This window comes from Bos mutus, chromosome 3 (genome assembly GCF_027580195.1).
Source record: "Bos mutus isolate GX-2022 chromosome 3, NWIPB_WYAK_1.1, whole genome shotgun sequence".
In the NCBI taxonomy this organism is placed as follows: Eukaryota; Metazoa; Chordata; class Mammalia; order Artiodactyla; family Bovidae; genus Bos; species Bos mutus.
This window is the reverse complement of record NC_091619.1, coordinates 106,241,534-106,255,825: the sequence shown is the minus strand read 5'-3', so window position 1 is coordinate 106,255,825 and position 14,292 is coordinate 106,241,534. Positions and strand designations below refer to the sequence as shown.

General features: G+C 47.4%; 1 long non-coding RNA gene across 1 annotated transcript; it reads right to left on the bottom strand.

Moving 5' to 3' along the window:
• Nucleotides 1-2,178: 2,178 nt before the first annotated feature.
• On the bottom strand, nt 2,179-13,320 carry LOC138986261 (uncharacterized). The gene is made up of 3 exons (XR_011463122.1): nt 12,985-13,320; nt 12,482-12,593; nt 2,179-2,311 (listed from the first exon to the last, which is right to left on the bottom strand). It is a non-coding gene; the product is annotated as an uncharacterized lncRNA (long non-coding RNA).
• Nucleotides 13,321-14,292: the final 972 nt, after the last annotated feature.

The window sequence follows — 14,292 nt, the reverse complement described above, 5'->3', positions numbered from 1 at the left end:
TTATGTCCCCATGTCATAGGCAACTGAAGCTCAGAGAAAGGAAGTTGCTTGCCCAGTAAGGTAAAAGTAAGCCCTAGAGGACACCTAGTTAAAATAAGAACCAGACCAGGGCTTTCTGATCCTCGCATGATGGCTTTCTCCTTCCTCCCTTCCATTTACTGTGAGGCCAAATGTCAGGCAGTTGTCCACTAGTTCCCTGCCTTCTAGAAGGAGGAGAAAGGGAGAGAAATGGAATAATGCCAGAGCACCGTGGTCCTACTGAGAAGACTTCAGTTCAGTTCAGTTCAGTCACTCAGTCATGTCCAACTCTTTGGGACCCCATGGACTGCAGTATGCCAGGCCTCCCTGTCCATCGCCAACTCCTGGAGTTTACTCAAATTCATGTCCATGACTGCAGATCTCACCAAAAGGCCCCCAGGTTAAAAGAAAAAAGCTTTTAGTTCCTTACTCCCACTTAATCCCAAGTGAGAGGTTCCAGATTCTCGCAGTCTGAGCTCTATACTCTTACAGGTGCCTATACAAGAAGACAAGGTAGACAGCTTCTGAATGTATTGGTTGGACAGCACCAGAAAGACTCCTGCCCCCCCCCCAAATAGCTGCCCTGACCCACTAGCCCTGTTCAACATTCTCATCATTAGCCATAGCTGTGGGTCAAGGCACTGAAGGTACAGTAAAAATTCAAGTGGCATCTCATTGGAGGAACATGATAACTCACAACTCTCTGTCAGTTTCCAAAAAGGACTGGAGAGGATGCTTCAGGAACAAGGGTGTTTCTGAAATATGGAGAGGCTTAGAGCACCTGTGATGGACAACTTGGGTATCCAGTCCTGGTGGCACGGAAGAGACTGAAATAGGGCAGAGGATGCCAAGACAAGTGGAGTCAGCTGCAGCATAAGCAGTAGCTAATAACAATGGTCATTATTTACAGAGCTCTTACTGTGTTCCACCACTGACCTGTTCAACTTCATTTGACCTTCACAACAACATGCTAGGAGGTTATTTATTTATCTATTTAATCTTTTGGCTGCACCGCTCAGCACGTGGGATCTTAGTTCCCTAACCAGGGATCAAACCTGTGCCCCCTGCATTGGCAGCATTGAATCTTAACCACTGAACCACCGGGCAAGTCCCTAGGAGGTCATTTCTCATCATCCCCCTCTTACAGAAAATGAAACAGACTCATAGGAGTTAAGTAACTTACCAAAGTCACACAGCTAGTAAGCTACAGTAGAGCCAGGATTCAAATCCCATAATCCAACCCCAGGGCTGTACTTTGGCCAGCTCAGTCCATGACCACATCACAGGGTCATAGGTTGTGGCTGATGTCACAAGTGTTGTCTAGAGGTCCTTACATACCTTGCCTATGACATCCTTCCATCCTTGCCTATGAGCATGTCCAGAATCTGATCTGTGATCCTCTCCTCTTATCCACAAATTCTTACACTCCTTCTGTATCCAAAGGCTACCTGAAAGTCAAACTTGGCCCCTCCCTCTCACTCACCTTCACATCTGATCACTTAATTTAAGCCCTGTCCCATCCATCTCCTGGAGGCCCGCCCTCCCTGTCTGGATGATTCAGGCCCAGGCGGGCACATTGGCTCTCTTGTCCATTTTCCCCTCTTGCAGGCCCCAGGCACCTACAGCTTCCCACCCAGGTAGCCAGGAATGGGGTCTTTCACCACCCACCTCTCTGATCATGGACCAGAAAATAGCCTGCACAGCATCTTGGAAAGAAACCTGGGCTCTTCCACTTACTAGCTTATCCACATGAGCAAACAGCTTCCTTTCACAGCCTCAGTTTCCTCGTAGGAAACTTCCCCTCTGACAGAGAGCCCAGAGGTAGATAAGAGCTGAGTGATGCCTCTGAGAGGCTCAGAGTATAGCAGCAAGATAGATATATGGAAACACAATTAAAACAGCCTGATAAGGCTCTGGAAGGAAAGATTATGAAACAGAACCAACACAAAGGAGGGAGCAATTAGGTAATTAATAATGACAGCTACTGTTTATCGATTATCTATAATGTGCTAGACACTTTACTTAGGAGTTGATCCAATCCTTATGTTGAATGTTCCAAAAAGACATAATTATCCTACTGTTTAGGTAAGAAAGGATAAGCTTGGGAATGTAAAATAACTCTCAAAGCTACAACCAGAATGTCTTTGGGATTTCCAACATTCCTCTTCTTACACTCAGAATACAGTCTCATCCATGGCCTCCCTCCGGTGATGTCTGGGTCAGTCTCAGTTTTCCCATTTATCCAGAGAATAGCATGCATGCAGTAATCTCTCTCTGGCCTCCATTTTCTCATCTGTAAAATAGGGATGATAACATAAAACCAATCACAAAGGGCCATGCTAAGAACCTAAAGGAGTTAATATATGAAAAGCATTTACAGCAGTGCCTAGCACACAGTCAGGGCTATGTGGCAGTGTAGTATTCTTAGTAATGTTATTTTTATTGTTTTCTCCAAGGGCACTTTTTTGCCATGAGCCCATGGACGGCCCTGGGCTTACTGAGGACCCCATCGTCTATGTTCATCAAATGACACAGAAGAGAGTCACCTGTACTGACCAAGCTCTGTATAAATTGAAGCCTTCAGCACCCTCCCACCCAACCACTCTAACCAGGCTTCTCATGCACCCGCATTTCCACTGTAAGTGGGAGGTTCCCAGGCCCCTCACATGCATAGCATCGCACACTGAGAAAAGGGAGGCCAGAGGGACCTCGGAGAGGCCACTGGAGGAAGGGAAAGTGTTGGCACCCCAGTGGTCTAAGGGAGTGAAAACAAGGTGTGCTCTTAGCTCATGAACGACAACTTCTGCTTCCAGGAGTGCGGGGTGTTGGCAGCTTTGTCTCCGGCCAGCCGAGAGACTCATGTCAGAAACTGCCCATTCCTGGTGAATTTCAATGAGATGCCCTTTCTGCAAGGAGGAGGAAAGCCATCACTTAAAAGGCGAAAGCTGCTCTCACTTGGCAAGATATGATAGAGCAAGTGCAGCCTTGGGGGACAGGAAGAGAAGGCCGGGGGTCTTCACCCACTGCAAGTTACATGCGGTGCACGTCCGTAAGTTCCCCACTCTGTGCCTCATCTTAGGCTGGGTGCTCACACACAGGGAGACACTGGACACTGCCCCCAAGCAAACAGGCACCAGAGCAAAACTTACCAGGATAAAGGACGTGCACAGCGAGCTCAGTGGGGAGGGGGCACTGGAATTCCAGTCCCAGCATGGGACACAGAGGCTTTCACAGAGCAGATAGCATTTGCTGAGACTCGAAAGAAGAATAAGTGTCCACCAGGCAAAGAAAAGGGCTGGGAGTGGGAGAGGAGGAGGCATGCCAAACAGAAGCAGCAGCATAAGACAGGGATGCGCATAAGAGCCCAGAATAACGGAAAATGTGGTGTGGCAAGAATCTGTTAGAGCATAGGAGAGTGGTGAGAAGAAAAACTGGAAAAGACGTTGGGACCACAGACACATACCACCATCTACAGATTGGTCCCATGGAATTCTCCAGGCAAGGATATCGGAGTGGGTAGCCATTCTCTTCTCCCATCTTCCCATCCCAGGGGTTGAACCCAGGTCTCCTGCCTTGAAGGTGGATCCTTTACCACCTGAGCCACTAGGGAAGCCCAGATGGTTGTATATGCTGTGGTGGAAAATGTGGATTTCCTCTTTTAAAGGACTGCAGAATTTCAAAAATGAGAGTTATATGATGCATCGTCTGCTTGAAGAAGTATGGAGCATGGATCACAGGAGTTGTAAGAATGGGCCATTTTTGATATTTTTAGACTAGAGATAACAAGGCTCTCGATTATGTTCCCCAAAGACATTTAGGTGAGGAATGGGTGAATTATTATAGGGGAATACAGAAGAGAACCTAGGGTCACCCTCAGACTACAGGGTGGCCAGAGAGGATAGTCTTGGATTCTCTGAGACCAGAGGCCTGGAGTTCTTGGCCAGCTGGGATATGAGATCTGAAATCCTAAACTGGCAAGAGGTGGGCTGAGGAAAAGTCCCCAGCCCATATTCCTCTGCATTCAGGATGACAAAAATATTTCATCCCACGTGCCACCTTTGATAGATTGGTGGTGTCTACCTAAATTACTTTTTGAAAGGGATTATAAACCCATATCTGGGCCCAGTGGGAAAGAAAGCGCTGACTGATTAGCAACATCAATCACGGGCAGTGGGTCGGGAGGGGTAGTACACGTGTCTCTTACCTGTTTTCCCTGCCAGAATTACTGAGATGAGTCTTGGGTGTCTCTCTTGAGCAACCTGGTTAACAGAGGGCACTGGGTACCCATGAAAATAAGCAGTTATGGGTGCAAGTCCTGAAGCTGACAACCTGTTCTTAGGACCTCCAGCTAGTAGAATCTAGAGGAGTGCCAAGCGGCATCTCCATTTCTGGAACGGGTCCCTGGCAACCTGAATGGTATCTTAGGGACTGTCCTGGGAAACCCATGGGATCCCCCAGACATTAACCAAGCTGCTGGACCATTAATAATGCCCAAGTGTTCAGGAGTCATGTCAAGAGGTAGAAGCCACAAAAACTAAGAAAGGTCATCATTATGGTTAGAAATTCTTTACCCGATTCCCATGGATGAGCTATAGGAAGACTGCAAACCCCTTGAAATCATGTGTAAATTGTTCTAAGTATGTGCATTGTTCTCAAAGCAGGTCTTTAGCTTTTATCAGTCTCTCAAAGAGCTCCATGGCCAAAAAAGTCTTCAGTCACTGCCCAAGATGAAGGAGAGTCATGAGATACAAGTTAATTCTGCTGGGTAAGGAAGAAGCAGCATCTACATCTCAGTTGGAACTGAACTTCCAGGGGTAGCACCTATATACTCAGCTAGTTTAATCCACTTAGCCCTAAAATGAATCCTCCAAACCTGGGGGGCAAACTTGAGGCTACCTTTGAGTATTGGGTAGCTTATAAACCTAGGGAGGTATTGTTTTTCTCAAAAAATGTTCTTAGCTTTTGTCAATCTCTCAAGGAGATCCATGCCCCCAAAAAAGTCTTCAACCACTGTTCAAGACAAAGGAAAACAATGCTATCTATAATCAAATAACCAGAGGGGTTTGTAGAGTCAGCTAAGGCAAAAGTTTGCCTTCACTGTGCTGGGAGAACAGCTAGAATTGGCCACATCTGAAGGCACTGTCCACCCCAGGGAACAAAGGCAGGTTGGGAGGGTGCTTTGGACACTATGTTGGGAACTAGAACTAGTAGAAGCCTCTGAAAATGATTATTAATAGGTTTAGGAAATTATATCTGATGAGGGTCCAGGAGTCTGGGTCAGGGCTGGAAAATGGGATGCAGGCACCTGGGTTGGCAACCCTGGCTTATAGAGTGTGCTTCATAGAACCACGTCCTTTTCCTTCAGAACACCAATGTCCACTTGTAAATACATGTTAATTGCTGTGCTGATGTGTTTTCTATCTTCTCCATAAGTCTGCCAGCTCTGGGAGAGTAAGGACTGTGTTTGGTTTTGCTCCCATTGTCACCTGGCAGAATTTGGGCACAGAGCAGATGCTTTCAATAAATATTTGTTGAATGAAAAGGTGTGTGGATGGATGGATGGATGGATGGATGGATGGGTGGGTGGGCCAAGGTGGTCCATCTGAAAGGCAGAATCTTGAGGAAAAACAAAATCAAATGCCTCTTCGGTTTGGCATTTGAGAGGCAATTAGTATATCAGCTCAGAGAGCAACTCTGGAGTTAAACTGCCAAGTTTAAATCTCAGCTCTGCTCTTTATTTAGTGTATGAACTTGGGCAAAATATTTAACCCCGTGCATCAATTTCCTCATCTGTAAAATAGGGATAATAATAGTTCCTACCTCATAGAGCTACTATGAAGATCAAATGAATTAATACATTAAAGTAAGTACTTGTTCTTTAGAACTAATGTGGTGGATGAACCTAGAACCTATTATACAGAGTGAAGTAAGTCAGAAAGAGAAAAATAAATATATTCTAACACATATATACAGAATCTAGAAAACTGGAACTGAAGAATTTATTTACAGGGCAACAATGGAGAAACAGACCTAGAGAACAGACTTATGGACATGGGGAGAGGGGAGGAGAGGGTGAGATGTATGGAAAGAGTAACACAGAAACTTACATTACTATAGGTAAAATAGATAGCCAATGGGAATTTGCTATATGGCTCAGGAAACTCAAACAGGGGCTGTTTATCAACCTAGAGGGGTGGGATGGGGAAGGAGATGCAAGGGAGACTCAAAAGGAGAGGATATTAAAAAATTAAAATAAAAAAAGATGTGGGAAAAAATTAAGTAAGTACTTTTTCTAAGTAGAATAGTACCTGATAGATAATAAACACCAGTTGTTAATTTTTAAAAAGCTGAACAACTATGGAGAATCTAGGTGTAAGGCAAAGGAATGCAGAGGGTAGCAAGGGATCAAAAGCAAAAAGTGGAAGTACTAGCTTCAATGCCACCTTATAAGATGCTGCTGGATCACCCTGGTATAGACGATTCCGTTAAGGGTACCAACCTGCACTGAATAACAGTGATTTTTTTTGAACATAGGGGTTTTTAGACATGACTATGGAGAAGGCAATGGCACCCAACTCCAGTACTCTTGCCTGGAAAATCCCATGGACAGAGGAGCCTGGTGGGCTGCAGTCCATGGGGTCGTGAAGAGTCGGACACGACTGAGCGACTTCACTTTCACTTTTCACTTTCATGCATTGGAGACAGAAATGGCAACCCGCTCCAGTGTTCTTGCCTGGAGAATCCCAGGGATGGCGGAGCCTGGTGGGCTGCCATCTATGGGGTCGCACAGAGTTGGACACGACTGAAGCGACTTAGTAGTAGTAGTAGTAGTGGGTACTGCAGTAGATAAGCCCTATGGTCAGAAGATTTCAATCGGCTGAATCTTGCAGAGGAAAGTCAATTCTGCCCTTCGATGTAGGAAAAAGGTGTGAGAAGAAACCAACCTCGGAGACCTCCCCACCCCATATTCCAGCTCCCAGGTTACTGAATTCAGGCCCCTGCTGTACCTGCCTCCAAATCCTGAAAGGACCCTGTGCACTGCCAGAGAGACCCCCAGAGGCAGCCCAGAGGCTCTCAAGAGACGTCTACTCTGTGGCCTTTGGGACTGATTATGTAAAAAAGGAAATTGGATCCAGATCCTTTTCAGACACTCCAAGTAGATTCTTCAGGGACATTTGGGTATCTCTGGCCCTCCAATGTTTGATGGTGAGAGAGAAGTAGCTAGAAGGATAGGAAAGGAGGCTCAGGGGCCTCAGAATATCAGGTTTTACATGGACTGTCCCAGCTTGCTTCTCCTGGCCCATGTCCCACCGAAACACTAAACACCAAATACTTCTCTACCCACATCATAAATAACAATAATGGTAACAGCCACTCAAAATACAGACTGCTTGGCCACAGCCCCTGCTTGTCTAGTTCACAGAAAAACAAGCAGTATACCTTCTGGAAAGAATAAGGACTCTGATCTACAGGTCACGTTCAATCCAGGCATATCTATAGTAGCTTCTACCCACAAGCCAAATTGTGTTGAAATCCAATACAAATTAAAGACAGCTTGTCTCCTTGAAAATGTTCACGTCACCTGCCACTTTGTCTCATGGTAGCAGAGTGAAGACAGATCAGGGGCAATCTTGATCTTTTTGCTAGTTTCCAGATGTGCCAAAATAACTCCATTTCTTCTAAATTTATCAAAGTGTTGACAGACAGAGAAATGCCAAGCTGTCAGTTGGAACAGAGACCTCACTTCAGTTTTTAAAATAAATGCATCCTAAAGCAGTTCTTGGAGGAGCAAATGGCAGCCCACTCTCGTATTCTTGCCTGGGAAATCCCATGGACCAGAAGGAGCCTGGTGGGCTACAGTCCATGGGGTCGTGAAGAGTTGAACGTTACTTAGCAGCCAAACAACAATGACAACAAAGAAGTTCTACAGTGGAAATCATACCAGATCGAGCATCAGAAGAGCCAGCTTCCAGTTCTTGGCCTGGCTTTCACTGGCCAAGTGGATTTAGGAAGTCATATCACCCTCTGGGGCCGTAGATACCTAATCTGCTTGGACAAAATGATATTATGCTGAGAAAAAATATAAAGTTCAATACTTCTCCATTTTCCCCCAAGCAAATTCTCAGAGTCATCCTCTTCTGTGCTCCCTCTGATTGTTGACCGGGCAGGGTTGCAAGCTGATTGGTCCTTCTTCTCCCTGTGATTTGTTATAAATAAGTGAACAGGGCAGGGTGGGACAAAGGGAGGGACTCTGCGGCCCTCAGAGAGCTCATTAGTGGGAAAAGCTTCTCCACTTGTGACTTCTTATCTTCATCTCTGATTCACTCAAGCAGTCACAAGCAAAAAGGGAGGAAAAAGAGGAGCTGGGGAGAAATATTGGTTAGAGGGCATTAGGGACTTGAGAGAGTGGGCAGCATGACTGGCTGAGAAAAAGCAGAGAGTCGCTCCAACTCAAAGCAGACTTTGGTGGCCTACTCAAGTAAAGACTGAGTCGCTGGCTGGGACTGGACCCTGGACTAAAAATATGGGGGCTCCAGGGGATGACAAGAATCACCCATCAACAAAACTGGACCCTTGAAGGATATGAACCACTTCAAGAGAACCCCTCCAGGCAGATCAAAATCACAGTTATCCTTCTGGAAACAGTTTGAGAGCTGCTGGAGGAACTTCTCAGAGACTAAGCTAAGAAGGGGGTTTGCAAAGGCTCTTTAACAACTAGAGAGTCGGGTGGCAGGCAGGGTTAGCAAGTCTGGGGACAAAAGTCTGCAAGGGGTCCAGACACCAGCATGTGTATTGAGCTAGCTAGCCACGGTCCTAGCAGCCTCTGTCTGAGGTGTCAGGCCATGCCCATCCTGTGCCAACTCCAGAGCCAGATACCTGCCCAGCTCTGCTTCCTGCCTGACCATGACTCCCTCCAGCCTGCTCAAGCTCACACCTGGGCAGTTGTGGGCTGACCTCTGCCAGCCTCCTGCCCAGAACCATGGCACCATCGTGCTGATGTTAACGGCTGCCTACATGTATGGTCTGTGTATCCCTGCCTTTCTCAACCTCACAGGCTTATTCTCCACTCCGTCCCTTAAAACACGGCTGTAGATGGTGAATAAGTCACAAGGAGGGGAACTGGGACTTGGCCCGGCACGCAGAAGTCCAGGCTGCAAGATCAGAGGCAAGAGAATAGACTCACCCCTACTCCCACCAGTGCATCCTGAACAGGATGTCAGAACAAGGCTCCCCCAACAAGAGACACCCATTCCAACATCACTGGGCCAAGCAGGAGCCCAACCCAGGTGGACATTCCCTAGGAGTCTCCCTATGGCTCCATCCCACCCACTTCGCCCCACCAATTCACTGTCTTTAAGAAGTGCCGGGAGGACTTCCCTGGTGGTCCAGTGGTTAAGAATCTGCCTGCCAATGCAGGGGACACAGGTTCAATCCCTGGTTGGGGAAGATTCCACGTGATTCAGAGCAACTAAGCCAGTGCACCACAACCACTGAAGCCTGCGTGCCCTCGAGCCTGGTTGTCACAAGAAGAGAAGCCACTGCAGTGAAAAGCCAGCAAACCGCAACAAACAGCCCAGTTCCCCACAAGTCCAGAAAGCCCTCCCGTAGCAATGGAGCACAGCCAAATATGAACATGAAGAAATTCTTTTAAAAAAGAAGTACAGGGAAGTTTGACCCACTGTGAAACAGTGGGTCTCAGTTCAAACAGATGTGGACCTGTTCCATATCCTAAGTCCCAGCAAATGACCTTGAGCAAGTCACCAAGTTTCTTCGAACCTCGGTTTTTCCATCAGGGTGTCACAAGCCCATCATGAGATAATGAAGTGCTTGGTAAACCACAGAATATGTTGCAAGTGGTAGTTAAATTACTCTCCAAATACTACCCAGGCGCCCATATGACTCTGAGCCCTGTCAAAGAGGATCCTGGAAGCTAGTGGGTGAAGGAGAGCATGGAAGTACTTCTATGCACCAGGAGCTTTTACATATGCTGTCTTGTAAGGCAGATCATACAGTCTCCATTCTATAGATGAGGTTCAATTAATTGCCCAAGGTCATATGGTTAAGTTATCACTAAGCCAGGATTTGGAGCCACGTAGAACCTTCTTGCCTACTTACTACAGTCCCTTCTACTGGGTCAGACCTTGTTTCCAGAAATCCAGAGAAGCAACCCCACCTGCCCCTCAGAACATATCTCCCAGCTGTGCTTCTGTTCCGAGCCAGACCTCACATCCAGTCAGCCAAACTCTGGAACCTGGCTTTCAACAAGGGGTCCCTGGAAGACACAGCCTTCCTCACCCTACCTGCGCTAACGTCTCCACTCAACCCTCTCCCGTACCTGGTGCCTCAGCCCTTCTTCTCCAAAAGCAGGAGCACTGGAGACACAGCCTGTGCCCTTGGGCCAAAGGCTCTCTAACATGATGGTGCATAAGAACTACTAGGGAAAAGCCAAGACAGTCCAAAGTCGTCATCTGCAGAGTCATCACCCTGCAGCAGCGGATCCAGGTGGGATCCAGAAATCTGAAGATTTAACAAGGAGCTTTCGGGACCCTCATCACCCTAAACACACAGACCTGTGGTCTTTTCCTTGATCTGGAAGGTGGAACTGAGTGTAAATCCCAAATATTACAGTTCTAAGGGGCTTCAGAGGTTGTATAATGTCCCCTCTCTTCCCCTACTTTACTGATGAGAAAAGTGAGGCTGAGAGATAAAAGGTGATTCCTCCAAGGTCAGATCACTGGCTACTAATAGTCAGGGCTGGAGCCTTAAGGCTGCTGACAAGTCGAGTCAGCACAGAGAGCACGAGGCCCAGAGAGCCAGGGTGGGGATGAGAGGACGTGAAGCCATGGCAGTCCCATGGCCTTTGGGCCACTTAGCTGTGGGGCCACAGGACAACTCAGCAGGGACCAGGAGCCTTTCACACTGATTTATGAAACGGCGCCCACGGGAGCACTCCTGGGATGTGATGCCGTTTGTTACTTCCCCGAGGAAGGCCCCAAAATGATGATCACAGCACATGGCCCCAGCTCACATGCACACACAAACACACGTGGCCTCTCATTAATAACTCCCAGGCCATCTGGTACAACAGCCACTGGAGCTCCCAGGCCTAGGTGTCAGGTGCCAGGGGTGTGACAAGAGGTGGCACAGGGCCGGATTCTTTCTGTCAGCAGGAGGGGAGTTTGTGCGATGCGCTGAATTAGTTAGAGAAAACACAGATGCACCCATAGCGAAATCTGGAAGTGAGGAACCTGCTTGGAGCTCAGATTACTCAGCATCAAAAGTCTGCAGCCGCTCTGCCCAATACAACTTTCTGTGATGATAGAAAGGATACAGAAATGATGCATGATACATACTTGGTCCAATCCTCTGGCTACTAGCCACAGGTGGCTATTAAACACTTGAATGTGACTAATGAGACTGAGGAACTAGTTTATTTTACTAGAATACATATTAAAGTGAGTGAACACACTAGCTCACTTAAATCTCACAAGGGATCCATGAGTAAGGATTTTTTCCGCATTTATAGAATGAGGAAGTGGAGGCACAGAGAGGTCAAGTGACTTGCCAAGGTGCCCAGTCAGTAGTCCAAGCAGTCTGGATCCAGAGTCTCTTCCAAAGTCCTACATTCAGCCACATCCCTGCTGGCAGGCTGTGTTCCCGACACTATCTGGAGCGTGCTGCAGTATACATATATGCACGCACCCACAAGGTCTGGGCAAGCACCAGGCCAAGAGCAGAATCAAAACTCTGCTCTGGAAGGGAACCCCCCACCACGGCCTTGGCAAGGCTCTGGTCTATTAAATAAAGCATCAGCAGTAGCATTTGGGGCCTTGATTCAATAAAAGAGACATAGGTCCCTGAGTGATGAAGTGACCAGTCTGATGGGAGAAGCAAAATCCTTGCCCTGGAGCACCTCCTAATCAGATGGAAGAGACAGTGAAACTACAGGGGTTCAAGCTGGGGAGTATTGCGAATCTTCAGGGAAGTGTCCTATTGAACTATGGGCTCCCTGACTCTATTTCAGCTTCTCCTAAGAAAGTCCATGGGTTCCTGGGAGCCCCCAGGATAAGAGCCCTTCTTGAGCCTCTCTGACAGTGGAGGTTTGGAGAAAGCACAGCAATCTCGATGATCACTTCTCCCACACTCCAGGGGAGGGGAGCCTGGCTACAGCTAATTAGGAAAATGCATTAAGAACACAACTTACAAATGGCCCCATGGTTCCCTACATCTCATTTGCATTGAGCTGTTGTTACCTTATTGATTATATTAAATTAGGAGATAGTCACACCGTCTGCAATGCAACAATTATCATCATCAAACCAATTAGTATCAAATGGGATGTGGTCCCTGTCGCTCCAGTTCTGCACTCGGCTATTTCCAACACTGCCATCCCAGCCTTATGAAATAATTGTGTTTCTATTCCAACAGCAGCAATCAGCAGAAATCTTCCCAAGAGACCCACCTTTCTTTCCATGGCTCTGTGTCAGGATGTCTTGTCACACAAGCAAAATGATACAACTGGTATCTTTGGTAGCACCAGCCTCAAGGGGGGACGCCTTCAGGACACACTGCACCTGGCCTCAAGAATTCGTGATGAACCAGTCACAGAGTTCACACCCTAATCGCCCCAAACACACGTACCCTCTTATCATCCACACCCTTCCAGAGCTAGAATATACACACAAAACATGTTCCAACCCACTCACAACACAAGCACACACAGTTTCATGAACACACACCACCAGCTCACTCTCAAGCAAAGGTTCACAACAAATTCACCAATACTCCAACCCACACACTACCATCTACCTCCAAACTTCCACACATGCCCACGCCAGTACACTCGTGGACAGTCACACACGTGATTGTTTCCCCAACACACACAAACAAGCAAACAAACACAGGATGTGGGTTCATACACACACACACACACCGGCATACTCACAATGACACGCCAGCACACACCTCACAACAGACGCATGGGCACACAGTACTTCTGAAGACTTTCCAGACAGAATCCAGGGAACTGGCAGAAGGACTCCTAAGATCGCTTCTCATGGCTCCACAGGCATAGCAACCTTACTCTTTGTCCTTCTCGATGCGCTGTCCCCAGGCCTGGCATATCTCTTCTCAGTGGTGCGGTCTGATGCCTTATCCAAGATCATTAATCATAGCTTTGTGATTCTCCCTCTCAGTGATGCAGAGAGGGCTGTGCAGTGAGGGCAGGAGGCTCTGAGTCTTCCTGTGAAGACGGAGCCTTTGGAGAGAAGCTTCACCGTGAAGTTTCTTCATTGCCTTGGTTCCTCCTCATTTGCTCACACAGTTGTAACCTGGTCACTGTTTATAAAGCACATACCCTAAGCCTTCACTTATGCAGTAAATATTCCCAAGTGCCTCCTGTGAGCCGGTGTTGTTCCAACCACTGGAGATTCCACAGTGAACCGAAAACAAGCCCTTGTTCTTAAGACACTTATAGTCAAGAGGGAGATACAGACAATAAAGTACTAAACCACTACATATATAAAATGTCAACAGCTGTGATTAAAAATAAAGCAGACGAGGGATTGAGTGTGGGGCATTGTTTTGGATAAGAGGTGAGAAAAGGCCTCCCGGATGAGGTGACATCTGAGCAGAGATGTGCCAGCAGGAGGGGCAAGCCAGGTAAAGGTCTGGGAGGAGAGCATGCCAGGCGGAGGGAACAGCAGCACAAACGGCCAGCAGCTGGGGCATGGGTGGCACTCATCAAAGCAGCCAGTGCCTGATGGAAGAAGCATGGCCTGCTTCCGGTGCATTATCTCATTTAATCCTCATGGGTCTGTAGGATGGTGTTATTATCCTCCCACTTACAGATGAGAAAACTGAGGCTCAGAGAGGTTAACATAACCATGCCAAGGCACACAGCTCTGAAGATACTGTGCAGAGATACACACCCAGGTCTGCCCACCTCCCGGCTGCCACTAACCCCAGGCTCTCTCCTACCCTTATGCACCCGTGCCTCCACCGGGCTGTGACCAGGCTATGAACATAGAATCATGCTCTAGCCCACTTACCACAGTCATCAAAGTCACAACTGATCTATTAACTCATTGTGAAAGTTCTCATTACACTCATTATTACAATGCACATGCTTATCGTCGTTAGCGGAGCTTATAACTACAAACACCATTAATAACTCAGAGTTCTTTCCATCACCACTAATGGGCCCTTCCCAGCACCCCTCGCACATGCACACAGAACTAGGGAGGAACTCCAGTGGGTGCTGGAGAGCCTCCA